The 22,903-nt window shown below is 32.6% G+C and overlaps 1 long non-coding RNA gene across 6 annotated transcripts; it reads left to right on the forward strand.

Annotated features, from left to right (window-relative positions):
• Positions 1 to 431: 431 nt before the first annotated feature.
• On the forward strand, positions 432 to 22,098 carry LOC129948249 (uncharacterized). Of its 6 annotated transcripts, none has more exons than XR_008781850.1 (6): positions 432 to 1,264; positions 3,695 to 3,848; positions 4,253 to 4,356; positions 4,423 to 4,642; positions 4,687 to 4,881; positions 4,938 to 5,048. It is a non-coding gene; the product is annotated as an uncharacterized LOC129948249 (long non-coding RNA). The 6 variants fall into 6 exon arrangements; XR_008781849.1 differs by having other exon boundaries at positions 3,747 to 3,848; XR_008781845.1 differs by lacking the exon at positions 3,695 to 3,848 and having other exon boundaries at positions 4,938 to 5,047.
• The last annotated feature ends 805 nt before the right edge of the window (positions 22,099 to 22,903 follow it).

The raw sequence follows: 22,903 nt of genomic DNA on the forward strand, positions 1-22,903 counted from the left end.
AATGTCTTAAGAGCGTGCTTTGACACAATTATGGAAATTTAAATGCTATACTCAGAGGGAAGTTGTTTTATTTTTTGTTTCTTCTTTAACATAAACAAGGCTTTGAAGGATGGTTCAGAAGTTTTTTTCTTTTATTTACTATTTCTTTGTTTTTATAGATGAGCTTGTTAAGTTAATGAGTCCCTGGAGTAATAAGATGGGTTGGAGTTATAGCAATATTTCCGAAAGTAGTGAAGCTTAAAGTACCCTCAAAGAAGTAAAGAGCAACGAATATACCTTAGAACTAGTTTTAGAATTTTCACGAAAATATGAAATATTTCTTGAAACTTAAAAGAAGATTTAAATTATCAAAAAAAAACACAAAAATATCGAAGAATCAGCACTCAATTGTTGGACATGCATTGGAGTTTCAGTATTGGTTCGGTCAGACTTCCTTATTCCTTTTAAGCACTAAAAACACAGTGCTATCGATTTTATGTCAATGTCAACTGATGGAATTTTAATATCTGTCCCGTCGTGCGTCGATGTCGTCCCTAGGATATGATACCTATTCACTTGAGGCACTTAAATTTTAATATCTCCGAACTAAGTGTATGAAAATAAAGATGACATTGATGATAATTTATTTAAATTATCGCATAACAACAACATGCAAATATTTCAGCTTGTCAATGTGTCACATTTAATATTTATTTAAATTCATAATGATTATTGCGTCAAATTTAATATTCAACAAGAAAAAGAGATCCTAAACTCTATCTAAATCAAAAACCGTGAAACAGCTTTGACTGACATTTTAAATCGATCTCTGCTCGACTCGGCTTGACTTCTCAAAAAAAAAAAAAAAAAATAAGGAAAAAAAATATAAAAGTGAATGTGAAAAAGTCATTTCAAAAATTGGGTTAAAACAATTGTGTGGCATGAATGTGCTTCAAACTCAGTTGCCACATTTGCCACTACTGCCGGCCGCGGCCGCCGCGCCGGCTGGTCAAACAAAGTTATTATTATCTTTCCATCCATCCCCAGGGGTTCTATTTTTCAACACCGAGGGAGATTGTCCCTTTGGCAGTTATCTTCGGGTTCGGACTAAGGCATGGTTTCTGGCACTCTTTTGTTTGTAAAACAAAAAATAAAAAAATGAAAACAACTGAAAACGGCAGAAAACCACATTTTTAAATAAACATGGAGAGTTGAATAGAAAGTTGGAAGTTGAAGTTTTAATTGCGTGTGGGAATACTTTCACCGCTATAATAATATCCCATTCGTAAGTAATTTATTCTTTATTTTTTAATGTCTAAGCTGAAGCTTCATTTTGATATATTGAGATTGATTATATTTGGAGGATGTTGTGTTGTGGGATTCTCTGTAGACGAGAAGCAATTACCGGACATGTTTTTATTTTAAATGAATTAATTGACAATATTTCAAATAATGTTAAGGACACAAACACACACTATTTAAGCTTGAACATTTTAAACAAAAACAAGAGACGAAAATACTGCTCAAATTAATTTTGCATTATTAAAATCTTTTAAGTAATTTAATGGTATTTATTTGTTTAATATAATTTCTGGCATAAACTTGCAGTGGCTACGAGTTACTTATTGTTAATTCTGTTCGTCGAAGTTTTCACATTGGTTTCAATGTATTAGTTATTACTTATGGATGATTTATGAAACTATCAGAATCGGCTAATTCATAATCTTTGAAACATGAAAGAGCCGAACCGGAAAAGGCCCTGACAGTCACTTAAAAATTAAGCCATGCATTGTTGTAAAGTTGCTAAGTCGGAATGCTGCTAAACTAATGTGATATGATGTCTACTGCTTTAACACAAGTGCGACTGCTTACCAAACCCAATCCGGACAGCTCCGTTTATTTGGGTTTTGACTTGAGATGAAGTAGTTTGACAGAAAGCTCTGTGAAGAATGAACCAAACAGGTGATTGAATCTTGCTTATGCGTTTAGATATGGACTTTGAAACTCAAGGTGAGTGCGTTGAACACTGCGACTGGACTGGATGTTGACCCTAAAAAAACCGATTTAGTCTTATTTTCGAGGAAATACGAAATTCCATTTGTCAGCCCTCCCTATATTAAAGGAATCCAATTAAAATTCTCAGACGAGGCTAAGTACCTGGGTTTTATTTTAGATAACAAAACTAAACAATGTACAGGAAAGAGTCAAAAAAGCTACTGTAGCTCGCTTTTCTTGCAAAAAAGCTATTGGTAATAAATGGGGCTTACAATCCAGAATCACGCATTGGCTAAACACATCGGTAATAAGACCAATTTTAATGTACGGGGTTAGAGAAAGCTATTAGCCGCAACTAATTTAAAAAAGTCCAACGTTTAGCTTGCCTCTGTATGAGCGGATCATTTCGCACGACCCCATCTACGGCACTGGACACTTTACACTTCCTAACACCTCTTGATATATTTAGCAAACAAATAGCTGCAAGCTCTGCTATTCGCCTCAAAGCTTCGTCGCAGTGGATTAACAACAACATTGGCCACTCCGTAATTTTTAGGTATTTTGAATCAATTCTAAAGCACACAGACTACACTATCCCCCAACTGCGATTCCACAGAAACTTTCAGATTTCTATACCTTTCAGATCTTACTGGGAGGATAGGGCACTCCTGGAAGACGAGTCAATTCATTTTTATACAGATGAATTTAAAAATAAAAGAATGGGTTGATGGAGGTGTGTACTCTGTACGACTTAAATTAAGTCTGGTTTCATTGAGCTTTGGAGGAAGCCTCAAGCTTCATGTGGTATCACAATTAGCCATTAAACTCGCCTAAATGTGTACTGTTCTATCTTTAACATTAACTTAACTAACCGTTATACAATACTATTTTGAGAAATATGGCTTAGTTAAAAAGGATGATAACCTCCACTGGGTTTCTTAACGTTATATTATGTAGGGAAGATTAGACTGAAATGTTGTTCTTTCTCAAAGGTAGTTTTGACTAAATATTGGTCTTCAACTTCTCCTTTTTTGTTAATATTTTAAGAGCAAATTTTTCAATCATCCGTAGACTAATAACCATTAGAAAAATAAGTAATTAAAAAATCTCCGTCAATCTGTTTAAATTACTTTAATCTGATTTTTTATTTTGATAGAATACAGATTATGTTATTTGATTAAATTTCGCTTATATATCTCATTTTTGCCAAAAATGGACTGACAGATTTTTGCTGAACTGTCAGCTAAATATTAAAATTCAACCTTTGAAAACTTAATTTATTGAGAAATTATAAATTTCGTTTTTATTAACAACTGCCTTGAACTTTTTTCAATTATCAAAACTTATAAATACATGAGAGCTGGTTCAATGTTTAACTTTGATAATTAACAGCTATCAATTAATAGTGTGGCTACCCCAAGAATTGCTATTAACTGTCTATTAAAAGTTTGCTCAAATTGTTCGAAATATGTTTTCCAAAAAAAACCATTCAATTCCCTAGAAATGGCCAGACAAATTTAAGCTGAACTCATTGCAAAAGCATTCGATCTTTTTTCAATAGCTTCATATGTACAGTACATATGTGCATAAAAAACCGTCAATGCAAGTGCAAGTTTAGGTATTGTATGTTATGTGTAACCTGTGACTATAGATCAGCATATCCGACGGAAATGCTCCGTAAAATAAAATAGATAGCAGCAATGAAATCATTTATTTCCAGCAGAACGTGACCTGGCTACAACATTGTGATAAAATTGTCAAATTCTTGCTAGTGTTGCTTTTAGATGCTGCTAGAGCTGATGCTTCTGCTAAAGCTGCTGCTGCTGGATATTGATGCTGGTGCTGCTGTTCCTGCCCCAAACACTAGAGTCGAGGTACGCTACCGATTGTATTGTGGAATTTTATATGCATCAGGATCAGAAATGGGATGGTGTGGTCATAGGGTTGCAAATGTAATGTATGTCCTGTGTATGCGCTGTGTATATATAATTGCATGCATGTTTTATGAATTCGAATACGTTTTCTCGTTACAAAAAATTATATGAAGTCGTTACGTTACATTTATATACATTTTTTTCAAGCAACAACATTGGGGATATGATAATTGAATGCATTTTGTATCTTTTAACCTAAATGCGTCTAATAATTTTGTTAACTTTAAGTGAGAAGGAAAAATATGAATTCCAGAATTTTGAGTTAAATCAATATTGTTTAAGTCAACGTAAAACATATAAAAAACTATTCAATAAAAGCATTTTTGTTTATTTTTTCTTAAAAGTAAAACAAGATTCCTGTGAAGTTAATTTCCTCTTTTATATATTTTGTGTAGCCTGCTATTTTGTTTTAACATTAATACAACATTGTATCTACAAACGTTCATATGTAAGTCCAAAACTAACCCTTTCCCTTAAAACAAATGTATACATATATTTTTTTTTCAATTTTCAGATAAGTTTACATATCTCTGGACGTGGGCAACGTTTAATAAACTTTGAGAGTTGTTAAGGTGTTTTATGCAGATTTACCATGCTCCGGTTATGTATATTTCGTGTGGGTGAAGTGTTTCTGTTATGGCAATATCCCAAAAGGTTGTCCTCTCCTGCATAAAAGGTACATTTTCACACAGGACACAGCATCAGTAGCAGAACCAGAAGCAGAAGCAGAACAAGTAAGTAGGTGTAGTTATTGGAATCTACCTATTTTTGAACAAAGACCCAACCCAATGTGGGTTTCGTTTCGGTTTACTCTCCATATAGACGTTTAAACTAGGGTTTCAATTTTTCTCTGATGTTCGTATTCGATTTCGTTTTGGGAAATGTATCTATATATAAAGGTAAAATGTGTGTCACACAGGATATGGTAACAACTTTTTCCTGGGGTAGATGCAATTGTGTGGTTTATAGAAAGGTAAATATACCTCATCCAACACATATACGATATAACTTTTGTATCTTTGCGTACAGTTCGTTCCATATGGGTCACTCTTTCTGGCCTGGGTCAACGGTTGGGTGACTATTTGGTAAATGAAATTGTATTTTAAATAAGTCTACTATAGTTTAGTTATGCTATACAGACCGGTTTGCACTATATAGATACTAAAGGGAATTGTGGAGAGTTTGTTATTTTAGGACTTCGCATTCAATCTCAAAAAGTTTTAAATATCTAACTTGAAAACTGTTGGTAGAGCAAAGTAACTTATATAGAGCAGATCAGGAGACCTTGTGACTTTTAGAGTAAGCTTGATTGATATCTTGATTTCACAGTAAGTTTATAGTTTTTGTCCTGCAAAAATTGCAGGAAAAATTGAGTGAATTATTAAGTCTTAAGGAGAAGCCTATTTAAAGGAAGTAAATCGGGTATGAGATAATTTTCAATGGACAGACATTTTTAGCTCCCAAAAATATCGATGAAATAAGAATTTTGTCAAGAAAAAAAAAAATATGGAAGAGATATTGACTTCAAATAAATTTTGTTTCACATATAAACGCATCAAGATGTGCAGAATTTACTTTAAAAAGGTCTAACAATTTAAAAAAACAAACCAATTTAAAAAATGCTACTGCTTTTAATAAAATTTCATTCTGTATCATCTTTACATTTTACCAAAATTGAAATGAAGGCCTTTAACATTAAGTGCACTGATAAAAATTGTTAATTAACATAAGGATTTAGAACATTGTTTAACAAGTCCCTAAAATGAGTTGGGCTTACTAACGATTGAAATCAAATGACCTCGATGGTTGGAGCTTCTTGATTTTATAATCAATGAAATATTTAATCGGATTAAAATTTAGTTCACATTAACAAAACTGTTAATATCCTTTTGAAGTAGCAATTGATCGTTTAGAGATCATATGCTTTTGAAGAATTACTCATTGATTAAGTTGACATAAAGAGGTACACCATTGATAGTTAAGATAAAGAGTAATGGTCCCAAATGACTCACCTGGGGTACTCTTGATTTAACAATGAAAGTGTGGTAGAAAGAACTTCTGAATTTAACTTGCTAAAACATATTTTAGATTAATAAGAAATACATGTGATGAATTGAGGATCAATTGATCAAATGATCAATTGCCTCTAGTTTAAATGAAATGATGGCACGCAAAAGTGTGCAGAAATCTTTACAATAATTAATGTAAATACAGTGCATTTCTTATTCGCGTACTTGGTTATTTGACTTGTGGAAAAATGCGATTAAATAAGTTAATTTCTTACTTTTTCAACTAAAACCATTTAATAGTAAATAAATAGATGTAAGTTATTCACAAACAAATTTCTGGAGTAATAACTAGGTTATCTTTCTTATAAGTAAAATTTACTTATATATTTTATCTTTGTATTAACAAATTTCCAAAAGCTTTTGGTGTTGAACTTAAGAGAAAGGTTCTAAGATATTTGGCATAAATAATTGACGACATGCACATCGTCATCTTCTGGGGATATGCTGTTTATGAGATTTTGTTAAGCCTTGTTCTTCTTATTCCAAATGAATGGCAAAGTCTGGAAAATTTTGATAATTAATGAGGAATTCTGTCTTTTAAAGGTTTTCAATGCATCGTTAATGTATAAACCGGCAATGCCATTTAAAACGCTCCACACCACAAGCAGATAAATGTCCAGAAGGCTGCTAATTTAAATGTTTTCTTTCTTTTTTAAAACGGCTAGAAATATCGAAGATTTAAATTAGACAAATCGGATTGATCAAAAAGAAAACTGCAAGAAACTTATTTTTCAGCTCGAAAATTTCAAGCATTTACCTCAATTTGACTTCTTCTTAGAAAAAAGTCTCTTCAGAATATTAATTCAATACCAGGTACGACGAAAATCAAGTTATCAATTTGAATTCTTTCATTGCAAGGATAAATTGGTACCTATACTTAATTAGGTAGGACAAACATTGGGTGTGCCATAAGTCCATTAGGCTAAATATACTGTGAATGAAACTAATCGTTTCTATATTATTCACTCTGCTAATAGTTATACTACTTCATCAGCGACAAGTACTCCTCCTTCTTTTTGTTCTCCTTAAAGGATGTGAATAAGTGGGTGTTGTAGATTGTATAGTAATTCCATGGATTTGAACAACCCAACACATCCCGTATCCGGCATGCGAAATTCAATAAAACCCCCACATCTGTGAAAGAGTGTTTTTTCGTCCTTTTTTTTTGGTTTTGTTGCTTCATTCCTTTTGTGTTTGTGGCATAGCGGGTGGTGCTGTGATATGGTGCTATGGCTGATGTGTAGATCTAACCGGAAATGATTTACCACAAAAGCGTTTCCCCCAAACGGTTTATTTCATAAAATCGAGGCGATACTTTTTCCACTTCCTCTTTCTGTCAGTTCATAGATATTTTTATATGGAGTGGTGGCGGATATGTTGTACGTATGTTACAAGTGTATCGCATTACCAAATCATTATTGACAGACTATTTATTGCACACTTGTTGAGATGAGAATTCGCAGCACTCTGAAGTGCTGTTATGTTAGGTTTGTTTGGGCTTTTATTTCCAAATCCCTTTGAGGATGATAATGTTTGAACTTGTATAATAAAATATTCCAAACTCAGTTACATATTTGAATTTAAAAAACTTTCTTAGTTCGTCTAAAAAACATGTTAAAAGATCTTTAAAGATTTCTCCGCATTTCTGTACGAAAAAAAAAAACAGTATTTAAACAAAATATATCAACAATCAAAAGTCTGTGGGGGATGAAGTTAATGGATTCTTTTTGTTATATTATAACCGCATTGTCTGCAGGAAAAAAAACCCAATTAAAATCAACACTGATTGTCTTTTAAAAAATTATTCCTCACTTCCATAAAACCTACTTCCAATTAACCTGCTACAAAGAAATATAAGTCCTGTCTTAGTATTATGTGAAGTGATGCTGCTTGGTCAAAAACCTGTACATAGGATTTTCGATTTTTTTAGCCCTTGTCTTGTAGTAAAAAAAAAATAAAACATAAAAACGCGTCGAAAACAAAAGCTAAAGCGCAAAAATCTCAATTAAAAGAAACTCAGGAAAACACATACAGCCAACTTAAAGTTTGGTATGAACGATAGCGAGACACACTACACTTTAAAAAGGAGTACAATTTTGATGAAATAAGTTATTGAGTCAAAAGAGGATAAATGACCTAATATGTTATGTTTTGAACAAAATTAAGCAATTTCCTTGAAGTATTATCATTATTCTCTATCAAAATCACCAATGTGAGTATTTTGAAAATGCATACTCAAAGGATGGTGTCAACTTGAATGAATCAAAGAAGTCATACCCTATTAACAAAATACACTTAAGCTAACAGGCCATAGTCGCAATATATCCAACAAATGGAATACAAAAAAAGTACAAGAACGAGAAAAAAGCCCTACAAAAGCGTTCATCCAATCTTTCCACCCAGTGACTACCCTCTGATGATGCCATTAAATGAATTTCAGCAATCAAGATTACGACAGTCATTCCCAACTACGTCCAACACCACCAACTGGGGGATGGTTTCAACAACCAGTGCCAGCGTTACTAATTCTCAACCCCCATAAACCGACACCTTAATGCTCCAATACCAACACCGAATTCGTCTATGTTTGGTATATTCATAGGTATAAACACCAAAAGTCCAAAAACGAGTCATTTTTAGAAGACCAGTGATGCTGCTTGACATTTTTGCTAATACCACACAGCTACTAACTTTTTTACTAAAATATAAATCAGTATTTTTGCACAAATGTTTATTTATTTATGTCGTAATGGTATTAACTAAAGTCAATAAAAATGATTTATAATTATGCTTCTGTTGCCATTAAGATTGTGTTGGGGATAGGGCCTTGGTGTCTGTCTGTCTACACACATGAACTATTATTAACTATTTCGATAAATTACTTTTATTATTACATACGATTTTTTCACATAGTTAACGAAAAACATGAGTTGTTAAGGGATGGTGCTCGTCTATATCAAAATTTAAATAAAGTTCGAAAATGAAATAAGAAGACATTAAAAATGGCATCTCTGGATGGTGGACAATTCGTAAATTTGTGAACTGGCCTCCGTAGCAATCTAGAGCACTACGTTTCGTATATGGTATCGTGTCGTGTCGTACTCACCGAGTTACAGTGAAATAAAGACAACGACACGACATCGGCACTTCCTCCACTTCACTTCTTTTTTTTTTAACTTTCCATTTCGACGACTCAACAGTTTTTTGCGTTTACGTCTGTGATTGTCTTTTTATCGCGAAAAAGGATTTTTTTTAGTACGAATTTAATGAAATCCTGTATGTATGTTATGTCATTTTGATTCTTTACTTTATTTTTAAAAATTAAAGTGACAATTTGTGTTGGACGTTTTATGGAGAGATACATATATCGGATATAAGGTTTTGGTCCTGGGAGAAAAATAAGGAGTGATTTTTAAATAATGTTTAACTCGTAGGGCGAAGCTCAAGTTGATTTGATTACATTTATTTTAACTATTGAATTAAGGATTTTCAGGAGCAGTTTTTTTAAGACCTTAATTTGAGTAATGGTTTTTGAACTGATATGTTCCGAAAATTCGACTCTGAAGATAATTATGATGTTACAGTTTTTTCCTGACTCTTTAATTGCGTGTCTTTTTCTTGGGTATTCAAATGATTCTTTTTTTTCTTTTAATATAAATTTGCACGAGCTCCATGAGATCTCGTAAACCCTTATTATGCCAAGAGAGAGATTTAAAAAAGATTCGGTGGGCATAAGTTTTGAAATTATGAATATTGGAATGGGGAAAAATGGTTGTTTTAAAGAATTCCACATTCGCGTAGTGCGGTTAAAGAACGAATCTCTGTACTTAACAAAACGACTGCAATTAGACTTAAGGTTGTATTGATGATTATTCCTAGAGGCAAAAATAATAGGGCTTCTATAGATGAATGCAATAAAAAACAGTAAAATAAGAAATATTACGACATTTTAAGAAATTTAAGTTAGTTTCAGGAGCACAAGTCCACATAACAGATATATCAGATTGGGAACAAAACTCTTTGCTTTGAGGAAACCCAAATATCTAGCACCATTTTTTGAGACATTGCTTATGTTATTATTCCAAAAGAGGTGATTGTAGAGACACATACTGAACATTTAGAGGTTTTAACGACATTAGACAGAAGAGACATAGATAGATAGATAAATTCTTTATTTTTTCATCACAAAGTTTACAAATTTGTATACTTAAGAATAAGGACATGGCAATACTGCCGTCTGCCTGAGATGACATTGCATATATGGTTTAAAAATAAGAGAAATAATAAAAGATCAAACATTTTAAAATACAAAAAATAAATAAGCAGCAAAAGATATGAAGAAATATATTTATATAAAACAATGATATCAATTTTAACGTGATTTGAAACACAAAAGATATAATATCAAATTTTGTATCGTAATCGACTAGGTTTAATATGTGAAACTGTTACGGTGAGAAAGAGCATGTTGGCAATATTTAAAGAGGCTGCGCCAGCCCATTGCTCCATTTAAAATTTCAAAAAGTTTTTCCAAAGGTACAAAGTTTAAATTTAAAATTTCAACTCTTGCGCTAAAAATAATACGTTTAACCGAGGCTGAAAATTCATTACTAAAGTAAAAGACTTCCGAGGGCAGTTGGTGGTTTAAATGACTATAAATAGCTCTTGAAGTAGATAAAGATGCTCTGGAAAGATTATCCAGAAACATTTTGTGATCCACCTTAGCAATCACATCAGCAAACTGAGCCTGCCAATCGTTCACATTAGTTTCTGATAAGTTTAAACTTGTTTCGTAGGAGTAAGCTAGTTCGTTCCAGTCTTTAAACGGGGAAGCATTCACTCGAAGTAATTTTCTTAGAATGATTTTGTGAAGACAAGTTTCACTTTTGTTCATCACTCTAGTAATGAAGTTCGCACTTGCCTTCCAATTTTGTATATAATATAGGGACTATTCCTGACTTTAGATATATGGTGTAGTTAGGTGTTGAGTTAGGCAAACGAAATATGCTTTTAAAAAAGTTCCTTTGTACAGTTTCAAAAGCTTCGAAGTGTGTGTATACGAAGACTTGAACGCCATATGCCATGCATGCTTTTACTGTCGCGTTGAAAACTTTGTACTTGGACATTAATTCAACATTTTAGTTTGAAAAAAACTTTGGCCACATTATGTTAAGTGCTAATTTAGCTTCGCTGCTTTTTTCTTTAGAGTTCTTTAGATAGCTTAAATTGTAGGTCTAGAGGACATCCAAATATTTAAAGTCCTGTACAACCTCAATATGTGCATTATTTAGAGACCATTTTTCTTCCGCTCGCCTTCTTGATTGTCTCTTTTCAAATACAACAATCTTAGTTTTTTGGGTATTAATTTGCAAGCCCCAAGACTCGCAAAATTAACTTAGACGGTTGACTTGCATTTGTAGCGTGAAAGGATTGTCAGCAAGCATAACTAGATCGGCGTGCTACAGGATTTTGATTAAAATGTTACCAAAATTAACTCCACTCGGAAGAAGATCGCCGACATCATCTATGAACAGGGCCAATAATAATGGGCTGAGGATACAACCTTGAGGAACACCTGAAGTTGTTTCAAAAAGATTTGAAAAAGTGATACCGTCCCATACCCTTGCATTTGTTGACGAAATAAAACTTGCATACACTTGGAGAAACTTTCGTGACAAACCAACAAGAGAGTTTGTAAATTAAAGCTTGTCTATTGTCTTATCTTTAAAATCAACAAAGCAAGTGTATAGTTTCTTTTTTCTATCTATAAATTGTTGAGCAATGCTTGAAATGGCAAAGATATGATCCATGGTTGAAAAACCTGGGCGGAAACCGGCTTGAAAGATGCTCAAAAGACTGTTATTATCAATCCATTTTGTGAACCTTTCATATAGGATTTCTTATTGAATTTAAAATTGAAATACCTCTATAATTTTCCGCAGCGTTAACATCACCTTTTTTAAAAATGGCAAAAATTACAGATTCGTTGAAACTGATAGGTACACATCCATCATTGTACAACTTGTTATAAAAGGACATGAGGTAGTTTTTGAAATCAATATTGCTGTTTTTATAAAACTCGACTGGTATGCCGTCTAGGCCAGGAGCTTTGCTATTTTTAATTTTTTTGAGCGTTACTTCCAATTCGGGCAATGAGAATTCTAAATCCAGCTCGTTGACTCTAGTATCAGGCAGCGCGTAATCAAAGGTATGAAGGTCTTTATCAGCTGAGAGTAGAGTTTTATAATGAGCTGCCAACGTCTCAGCTTCTTAATAGAACCTCATAATCTGATTGCGCCCACATTAGGCAGAATTAAGTATTCAACGCATTCAAATCTGCTCGATTTTGGATACCCCATTTTATCATACAAGTTTATCATACATTTCCGTTCAAGATCCACATCCGAGGATCAAGGTTACGAATCTTAAAACGAATATAAAATGGATAAGAATTTTTAGAAAGGAGATCATGAATAAAAATAAGAAAGTGTGTTGTAGAAAAAACAGAGCCCTGAGGCAAACCAGGTTTTATTTTAAATTGCTCAGATTTAAATTCATCCAATTGTACTTGTATTGACCGGTCTAAAAGGTAATTGCTAAACCAATGATAAGGAATTCTTCAAAACTGAAGGTGAAACTGATGCCAAACTCTTTCAACAGTTTTTGAAACATAAAGTTCAATAATTTTACGTTTTAAACAACTATTAAAGATTTCCACTGTGTGATCGGTCGACACTTCGAGAAGGGTCAGCTTTTTATTAAACTTTCTGTAAGAGAAATAGGAAATGTATTTTTATAAAATTGAATCCAAAGACTTAATTTTTCGTAGTATTATTGTGAAACTATCGTGCTCTTGACATTTTTCATTTAAATTGTAAAAAGTTAACATTTTACTGGAACACATTAAAAATTTGAATGAAAGGATTCCTACCAAATACCTCATTTATAAAATAAGTTAATGGAATTTAAAATTAAACAGAAAAGAGAAAAAGGAGAATAATTTTCAATAGAAAATTGCTATCTGGTAAAAATTGGGACATGAGTGATTTCTTTTGAATATAGCGAGAAGTGAAAAGGATTATTTTATAAGTGAATATGTCACACATATAGTGATAACGTATATTTTTCATAATACCAATACAAATAAGTTCATTAAAAAAGGAAATTGAATTTCGCTCAACGGTTTAAAGGAAATGGTTTTAAAACTTCTTCGATTTAAAATTACCTGTTGAAATGTCAGCAATCGATTTCCGAAAAACTGATTTGATGTGGGTAAGACGAAATTGTGTAAAAGGTATGTAGGTAAAATATTGTGACAAGTAATTCTGATGGATTCTTGTTATGTGGATTCTACAAAGTATTAAGTAAAATAAAAAGAATTCATTTATGCCTCAATCACCAAATTTTGAACCTTTTTCGACACAGAGAAAATAATGGAATAAGACTTTTAATAATGAAATAGTTAAGCTGATAATCCAAGTTATCTGCAAAAGTTTTTAAAAAATTAACTAGTTTTCTAAAAGTGTATTCTGGGTTTGAACATGTACATCCCAGGAAAGGAGGACAAGTTTCACAAAAATATGTATTTCCCTATTAAAATATTTAAAATTTTTGCTAAATTTCATTTAAGTTTTCCCCCTTATATTTTCAAGGATATTTAAGACTTGTATAGCTTTATACTTATACCCAAAGGAGTATCTAATTCAATTTTTAATTACTTTCCTCTTAATGTTTATAATGAAAACATAATAATTGAATTCCTTTGAGGTCACCAGCAACGTTATCTTCGCAACTTTCACCTTGCTTTTTAGATAAAAAAAGGTTGAAAGAAAAAAAAAATAACGGATTAAACATCCCTATCTAACCTCCCAGAAGCTTATCCTCTGAACTATATACCGGAAAACAGAGAAATAATCGTCATAATCATGTTCCATGTTGCTTGCTTCCTCTTGAGTGGTTTTCAAGAATCTTTAACTTTTATTTTTCTTCTTTTTTTTTTTGTTTGCACCCGTCGAGCTATAGGAAGAACGTCCGTTGATGACAGCTTACTCGTCGTCGTTTACCTCTTCCAACCTATGAACTTAATGAAACCTTTAGAATTTACTGATCTCTTAGATTATTATCTTTCGCCTTTGCGCTTACCAGAAATTTGCAAAATTAATTGGATATCGATGAACAAGATAATTGAATATTGAGTTCTGTACTTGCGAGGAATCAGGTTAAAACTGAAAGTGAGCAAAAGTTGATAGAGATAAATCTTTAAGTGATTTTCAAATAGAAAAAGACACAACTAAATAAAAGGGTTAAAATGAAGGTTAAATCCTTAAAAGAACATTCAACAACCATCAGAGTTGTACACAAATAAATCCAATTGACCTTTGGAATTATCAATTAAGGAAGGAATAATATAGCTTGAACATTACACTTTTAGGATTCTATTTCTATTACAATATTAATAATTCAATATTAAGATAAATTTAAAGTTCATAATATTTTACTCTTCAATATTATAGAGTGACCATATTTAAAAAAAAAGATAAAAACGAAATAAATAAATGTGCAAAATGTTACGAAATCTCAAAAACAAAACACAAGAAACGGACTCGGAATTAAAATAGATATTTCCTGAATTAAATTCATTATTTCAAAAATTCGTATATTTACAGGAAATCCATATGATTTCGAATTCTAAACTTAAATAAGTCCCGAGAATTAATTCACATTCACCTATAAAAAGTTTTTAATTCGATAGTTTGAAGTTAATTTTGATTTTGTCGTTCTGCGTTTCTCAGCATACACCTAAAATCTGGTTTAAGATTCTTGCCTTGAATAATTTACCTACCAAAAATGTTCCATTAGTTATCTCTAGATTTGAAAATGTTAGGTCTGTCTTGCAATGTTATACTAACTAACTTATTTGGGTCCTCAGACCTGTTAAGTCCATTGGGAATCATTTAAAGGGCTTAAAGGGCCTAGGGTGTCTAATCCGCTTACGCGCCATCGTGAACGGTTTCCGGAGATGTGTTTCAGCTCCCTCCAACCCTTGCCTAGTGACGCGAATTCCTCCTCGAATGTCCTGCACCATGTGCTTCTCGTCGTCCAGCTCTTCTTCCTTCTTGTGTGAGCGGATTCTATTGCGTTGCTTGGCCTGCAATGCAATCGTTACCTTTTCGAGGCTAATGTCCAATCCATTGCCACTTTCGCCTGAGTGTTATAGAATCTATATGTTCCTGCCCTGTCCTTTTAGGAACTTCATTTGATATACAGCTTGGCCAAAAAATCTTTAGGATGCCACGAAGACATCTATTCACGAAGGTTTACAGATGTCTTGTAATGGCTGAAGTAACCTTCCCAGTGCTGAGCCCACAAAGAAGCACAGATTCGACACTTGTGCAAAACAGTCGTAGCTTGTTCTTAAGCTGATAGAGTTATTCTTCCAAATTTTCGAAAGAATACCGAACGCCGCTTTTGTTTTGTCGATGGGGCAGACGACGTCTTGTTCGGTTCCGTCTTCAATGGAGACGATACTTCCAAGATATTGAAAGCTCTCCACTTTTTCCAACGGTTGCGAGAAAATATTTATTTGAGAGAATGGTCGAGTTCAGAGGATGATCATTTTTGTTGCCGGAATTAATTTTCAGCCCCACAACTTCTGCTTCTCCCTCCACACTTGTTGTCATTTGATGGAGATCCACGATCCTATGAGAGAGTAAGCAAACATTGTCGGCGTAATCCAAGTGCTTTAATGTTATGCTTTGTCTCTTTTAACATTATTGTGAACAGGTCAAAGCACACCCAGAGCTTCAAATACGTAATAAGTTATTGTTTGTTAATTGTACTTTAACTAACCGTTAATTAATACTAAATTGTTTGGAGAAATTTCAAGTCTATCATGCAAAGTTTTCTATGTTTTACGTAGTCTTTTTACTACATTGATGTTAACATTTCTAAGCAGTTCCAGAAAATAATTAAGTGCTTTGTATTTCAAATGATTCATTGTTTATTAATTTTTCGTTAGTTAACCGTTAAATAATACTAATTTAGTTCTAGAAAATTCAAGTAAGTGATTTCTTTGTTTTTCTTAGGCTTTATAAAAAACACACCTTTAATTTTGGTTTTAACTAAAAAAAAAGCAACACAAAAATTGAATTTCGAAATCAACACTGTTACAACAATTAGAAGCAAATTATCCAAGTATTCATTTGTCGATTTGAAACACTTAAAGTGAGTACAGAAAGTTCAAAAAAATGATTGGTTTCACCGAGAAGTGGGAAAGATCAGAAATGATTGTTTTTGTTAAGTCTTGAATGCATAACATCCCGATTGACTAATTTGTAGACCCTGACACTTGTGTGCAATGAAAATAAAACACAAAATGCTTCTTCTCATCACAATTGAAAAAAAGATACAACATTTCAAAGGTCATGGGCTTTGCTGTTTAAAATGGAAAAAGAAAACAAAACGAATATCCTTAAACTGTTTAGGCCCGTTTGACAGTGATATTTTATATTATCCTTACGATACAATGCAAATGGATACACAAATTGAAATTGCGAATTTTTTTCATTTTAAATATGGGTAAGACACATACAAATAATAATCACAAAATCATAACGCCGCCGCTGTTTCTCTTCTTATACCCAACTCACCTCCCAAACGTTTGTCTTTTGAGCCAAAAACAATGACAGCATTGAAGAAGACAAAAAAAAACGCGAAACAAACAAAACAAAAACAGCATCAACATAATTTTCCACACCCCAGATTTTTACCTGCCGATGCCGCAAAAAAAAAAAACAAGAAAACTGCCACCTTGGGCTGCTGATGCTGAAACAAAAGCTGGAAAACTCTTGTGTGTCTTATTTTCCTAATTTCTTTTTCTTTTCGAACCAGATTAAGGTCTGTCAGCCCACAAAACAGCATCAGCAGCAGATTCTGTCTGTCGGTGTCGGTGGATTTTCTTCGCTTTGTCTTTTTTCTTGGCGTAGATTTCATTTTATCATTCGCCAAGGTATCAGATTTTCCTTTTTTTTTATTTAAAAAAAGGGGTTTTCTTCATTTTTTGTATTTTGTTTTTCATTTTCTCTCCCCCAGGGGAGATTTGTTTTGTTTTTTTTTTGTGTTATGAAAGTCTCTATTTTCAATGTGTGACGTCACTTAAGGACATTTAGCACACTTCAAAAACAAACATAACTGTCACACCTTCATCATATCAGATTTATTATTTCAGCTGAAACATAAATTAATTTAAAATTCCTTAAAACCCAAACTTTAAGTATATTACAAACATCATAAAAAAGATAACATTTCTTGAGGGCATTCCATTAAGTTGAATAGAGTGCAATGCTCGAATACTCGTTAGCATACTTCGTCCTTTGTGAATGCAATTTCCTTTGCAATGCAACAAAAAGAAAACTAAAGCTTTACACAAAAAAATGTGACATGTGCTACAAAACCAAAAAAAACAAGTGTGAAGACTTCCAAGTTTTCGTATAATAATGTTGCCAGCACGAAGTTTTGGAAGTTTTCTATTGAGTTGCTTTATTTACTTTACTTTTTATTTTGTCCACAGTCGCCATTGTAAGTTTGTCTTCAACTTCATCAAATAAAAAAGAAGCTAAAAAATATGAAGAATTTATTTAGAATTCAGAAATAACTTCTAAGCCTATTATATAAAAACTCTTAACGCAATTGTTTAGCTGTGTGAAAAGTTTCAACGGTGACTGTTGTAAAAATTTACACTACAAATGAAAATTCAGTTTGTCGCTGACTATTAGAGAGTCACACAACTCCGAGCATATAATGTAACGCAAGTTTATGGGTCCTTAATGTGTTGATTCTGTCAGAAGCAAAAGTGCATTCTTTTGATTTATTTTTGAGACTTCGTTCAGTTCATATAATAAGGACATTGAAAGAAGAAGAAGCAAAAGTATAAGAAGAAAAAAAAGAATACCTATAGAAGTTGTAAGAAAGGATGAAAGTTGTATCTTGATAGAGTACACACTGTGAGCCACAGGGCTTAGGAAAGCACACAATAACTGAAAGACTGACTGAAAGAAAAGGAATACGCGAGGGATGGTTAAGTTTGCCGTTCTCAAAATAAAAACTTGCGTACTTTTTATGAGTATGTTGAATTGTTGATGTGGAGGGCTAAAGCACAGAGTAAGAGCAAGAGCTAGAGCACAACAGAGCAGACTTGGGGACTTGGTTTGGTTGGTGTTTGTTGGGAAAATTTGAAGGCGGTAGCTTATGTACTATATAAAGATAGATAGTTGCAGTTACAAGGTTTTTTAAAAATTCAAAGAACACACAGCAAAAAAATAAAAAAAAATGACAACGTTGCTGCCACGACACCGAAAAGAAAACATGGTTAAAGTTTGCAAAAGTTGTTGAGAGTAAAGTGACAAAGGTGGCGGTGACGGTGACGGTGGCAATGGCGGTAGTAGTGGCGGTTCTATAGCAGGGAACGGGCCACTATGTGTACACCACCAGGAGATGGAGACATCCTAATGGAGGTTCCATCTGACATCTACTTTCCGTCTTCATCTTCATCTTCATCGTATTCCTAGTGCTTGTCAACGTTAAGGTGACTTTAACTTAAAAATAAACAAAAAAGTTTTGAAATTTATAATTAGCAGAATGGTGCTTTGTAAAATGTCTTACATGAGGTTTTCTTATATAGAGGATTATATTTTCGAGAAAAAAAAAAGAGAATTTTGTGTTTAAAAGGTTAAGTGGAAAATCATTTTGTCGGATTATCAATGAGGATTAATTTTATTCAATTTGCGAAGTTGTTCGTTGGATTAAGAGGTTGGGATAGGATTTGGGAGGCAATTGTGGCATTAAAATGAAGATAAGAGGGTTTATTGCATCCGAAAAGAGTATTTAGGCTTCATTTTATGTTATTAAGACAAATGAGCTAATGTAATAATGTATTGTTTTCGTAAAATGACATTTGAGCGTTCATTGATTACACTTTCAGTTCTATTGAACGCAATTCATTGAGACTTTAATGAAGACTTCATTTGTTTATATATATACAAATGTCAATCATGAAAATTCCTGCGGAAAATTTATACTGAAATATTGTGAAATAATAGTCTTAGTCTTAAACGCTTAGAATTTAACTATGTTTTCTTCTTTTTCGCTTTTCAGCAGAGCCTGCATTCTAATACTAAAAATTGTGTTTCTTCAACTCTGAAGCTCTAAAGTTTTGTAAAGTTTTTTAGTTGTGTATGCAACGCTGAATACAAATTATCAACACAATAAAAATAGCAGAAAGAGCAGGTTATTCCGGCAGAGAAGGTGCAATTTGTGAAAAACTAGAAGTTTAAAATTACATTTAGATATCAATTACTTAACACCTTTAATTACAGATTTCAAAAGTCTTCTTACTTAAACAAAAGGGTGACCCAAAATTAACGCAAGATTTGAATTTGCCGCTATTTGTGCAGTGAAGTGTTTTCAACCCTGAAAAAAAAGCAATTTGACAGCTAACAGTATAAGGTTATTAAAAATGGAGCGTTACGCGATGGAACAACGTATCTTCTTTATTAAAAAATATTTCAAAAATAGTGAAAGCTTGGCGGCCGCAGTTCGAAAATTTCATACAAAATATGTTCGGAATACTGTTTTAACTTCGTCAACTGTGAAGAGATTAATTAAAAAAATCATGGAGACTAGATCCGTTGGAGACGCCAAACACACTGGTCGTCCAAAAACAAGCCGTTCAAATGTGAATGTCGAAGCAGTGCGTGAGAGTGTTGCTGACAATCCAGGAACCTCAATTCGACGCCGTGGACAAGAATTGCAAAAGAAACTCTCTACAGCGTATACTCACCAAAGATCTGTGTTTTCATGCTTACAAAATTCAATTAACACAACAATTGAAGCCTAATGACCATGGACAGAGAAGAGAGTTCGTTGAATGGATTATTGAACATCAACAAATGGACCACAACAACACAAATGTGGTTGTCGAAAAACAAATGCATCCACAACGCGTGACTGTATGGTGTGGATTTTGGGCCGGAGTCATAATTGGGCCATATTTTTTTGAAAATGATCCTGGTCAAGCAGTGACTGTTACTGGTGCTCTATATCGCGACATGATTACACAGTTCTTTCTGCCAAAATTGGATGATATTGATGTGTCCAATATGTGGTTTCAGCAAGACGGTGCCACATGTCATACAGCTCGTGAAACAATTCAATTATTGCATGAGACATTTCCAGGTCTGGTACTCTCTCGTTTCGGTGATCAAAATTGTCTCCCTAGATGGTAGGATTTAACACCATTAGACTTCTTTTAATGGGGTTATTTGAAATCACAAATCTATGTCAAAAAACCCACAACCACCCGTGCATTAAAGGAGGAGATTCAACGCTGCATCAACGAAATTCAGCCACATTTATGCAGAATGGTCATGAAAAATTTTAACAAAAGAGTGCGCATGTGCATGCAAAGACGCGGAGGCCATTTGTCCGATGTGTTATTCCATACATAACCCTATCCCATGTACTTTACGAGTCAATAAAAATATAACTATTAAAAGACTAAGAACGGCGTTTTCTATTTAATTCAAATCTTGCGTTCATTTTGGGACACCCTTTAGTTTCATTAAAATAAAATTCTTTATGTTAAACAATCATTAATTTAAAACTAAAATTTATTAGTCCTTAAAAATCAAAAATGCCAGTTCCTGTATTTCAAATTCGCCAATATCTTTAAAAAAAGTTGAGGGTTCAGGAAATGCTCAGAGCAGACTTTTTTTGTGAGCATGTTTAGAATGCTTACTAACTATCATCATTTCTGAATTGATATCAATATTTGTGCAAGTAAAATTGCTTGAATCCATATAAACGCTAAAGCTTAAGGTTAAATCAAAATGTATCAAAAATTGTTCAATGTAATTTTAATTAATTTTCATTTTCCAATTCTAATATCGTTTTTCCAGCAAACAACCAAATCTTGCGGCCTGTTCAGTTTTCTTTCGATCTATTTTCAAAGGGTCATGATGTGTTTCTATTTCTGTTTGGATGTGATATTGGTTTGCCTTCCTTTGGCATTCACGAAAAGTAATTATCTTGTATTTTCTGCATTTTCAGCTTTTTCACAAAATTGAAATAAATAATTGGTTCAGGAAAAGTATCGAGATATGAAGAAATAGTTAGGAATGTTATGTATCTTTATACTACTTCACAAAGTGCATTACAATCTAAACGAAACCTTGAAATTTTTGTGCAATAGGTATTTCCTTTTTTTTATTTTTCTTGAATTTCGGGTCAGTAGATTTCTTTGTGAGTGCGGATTTAATTGAATACAGACATTGCACAAAAGTATCGATAACGCCAAAGAAAGCATGAAAATAGTTCAGGCAGATAAAGTGAAAGGGGAACAGATAAGCGTTCTGGTTTCAATGTCTGCAGGGTATCCTTATGCAATAAATAGAATATAGTGTTAATCAATTTTTATTTATTTTTCTCGTTATCCTTGAATTCCTTTTAAACGAGAATTAACACAGAAAAGTGAAATTGAAATCACTTTCAGTAGAAAATGCAAGCTTTGGATAATCGCTTGCGAAAAATTCCTACCTTGTTTCGAAATTGATAGAAATTTCAGAAATGATTTTTACTGGCCTTGAAAATTTTAAACGATTGATTAAAGAACATTTTTTATCATCAAAATAAAAACACTTTCTAAAAAGGAATGCATAATGTATTCAATTATATAGCATAAAATAAATGCTGTATTTTTAAAACAAAAGTTCTCCTGTTCCTTGTTTCTTAAAAACAAATATTGAATTCACACAAATGCATAGGTGTTTTGTTTTCATCAGCAGTTGAAGTGCACCAAATACTAAAAACAAGTCATTTTAATACCTGTTTTCCTATTGTTCCTGCAGCTTACATCAGGAAACAGTTAAGATGATGCACAAATTTATACCAGTCAAAAAAAAGAAGAACGAACAGTGACAACTTCCTCTTTTAGTGGTTCTACCCAAAAGCTTAACTGAGCTTGACATGTGTCTCGTTAAAAAGGAGTGGAACGCTTCACTTACTACTGACAATGCTTTATGTCAATAAAATATGATATTTTTGTGTCAAGAACATTGAAGGAACAGAAAATGTATCTGGAAAATATGTTTTAAAAAGACACATTTCAACTAAAATAAATATAACTATTCTATTTGTAAGTTTTCAGTCCAATTTAGAATTTTCATTAAAATACAAAATATTGAATTTACTTAATAAATTCGTATAAGGAATTGACCTTTTTCATTGGTATGAGTTTTAAATAGTTTTGTCATTTAATTCGTATTTTCAATGAATCGATGGAAATTACGATTAAACGAAGAGTTCGAATATTTTTATTTATATTTGTATTTATATTTATATTTATATTTATATTTATATTTATATTTATATTTATATTTATATTTATATTTATATTTATATTTATATTTATATTTATATTTATATTTATATTTATATTTATATTTATATTTATATTTATATTTATATTTATATTTATATTTATATTTATATTTATTTTTAACTTCCAATGGAAAGTTATTGTAATAAGTCCGATTTGTCAAATTCAAAATTTTGACATTTATAGAATTTTCGAGGTCCATAGAGTCGAAATAAAAGATTTTAGAGAGATGTCTGTGCGTGGTGTGTACGTACGTTCGTGACGTCTTTTTCGTCATCCATATCTCAAGAACCAGAAGAGATATCGACTTCAAATAAATTTTGTTATACAGATTAAAATGCAAAAAGATCCAGGAAGGGCTCTCAAGAAAATTGATCATATGTTTTTTACCATAGCAGTTTAAACTAGAGGTGAACATTTGGGTTAACCCTGAATATCTCACGAACCAAAAACGTTAGAGACTTCCCATTTTCCGCACAGTGATATCGTTGTTA

Source organism: Eupeodes corollae, chromosome 2 (genome assembly GCF_945859685.1).
Source record: "Eupeodes corollae chromosome 2, idEupCoro1.1, whole genome shotgun sequence".
Lineage (NCBI taxonomy): Eukaryota > Metazoa > Arthropoda > Insecta > Diptera > Syrphidae > Eupeodes > Eupeodes corollae.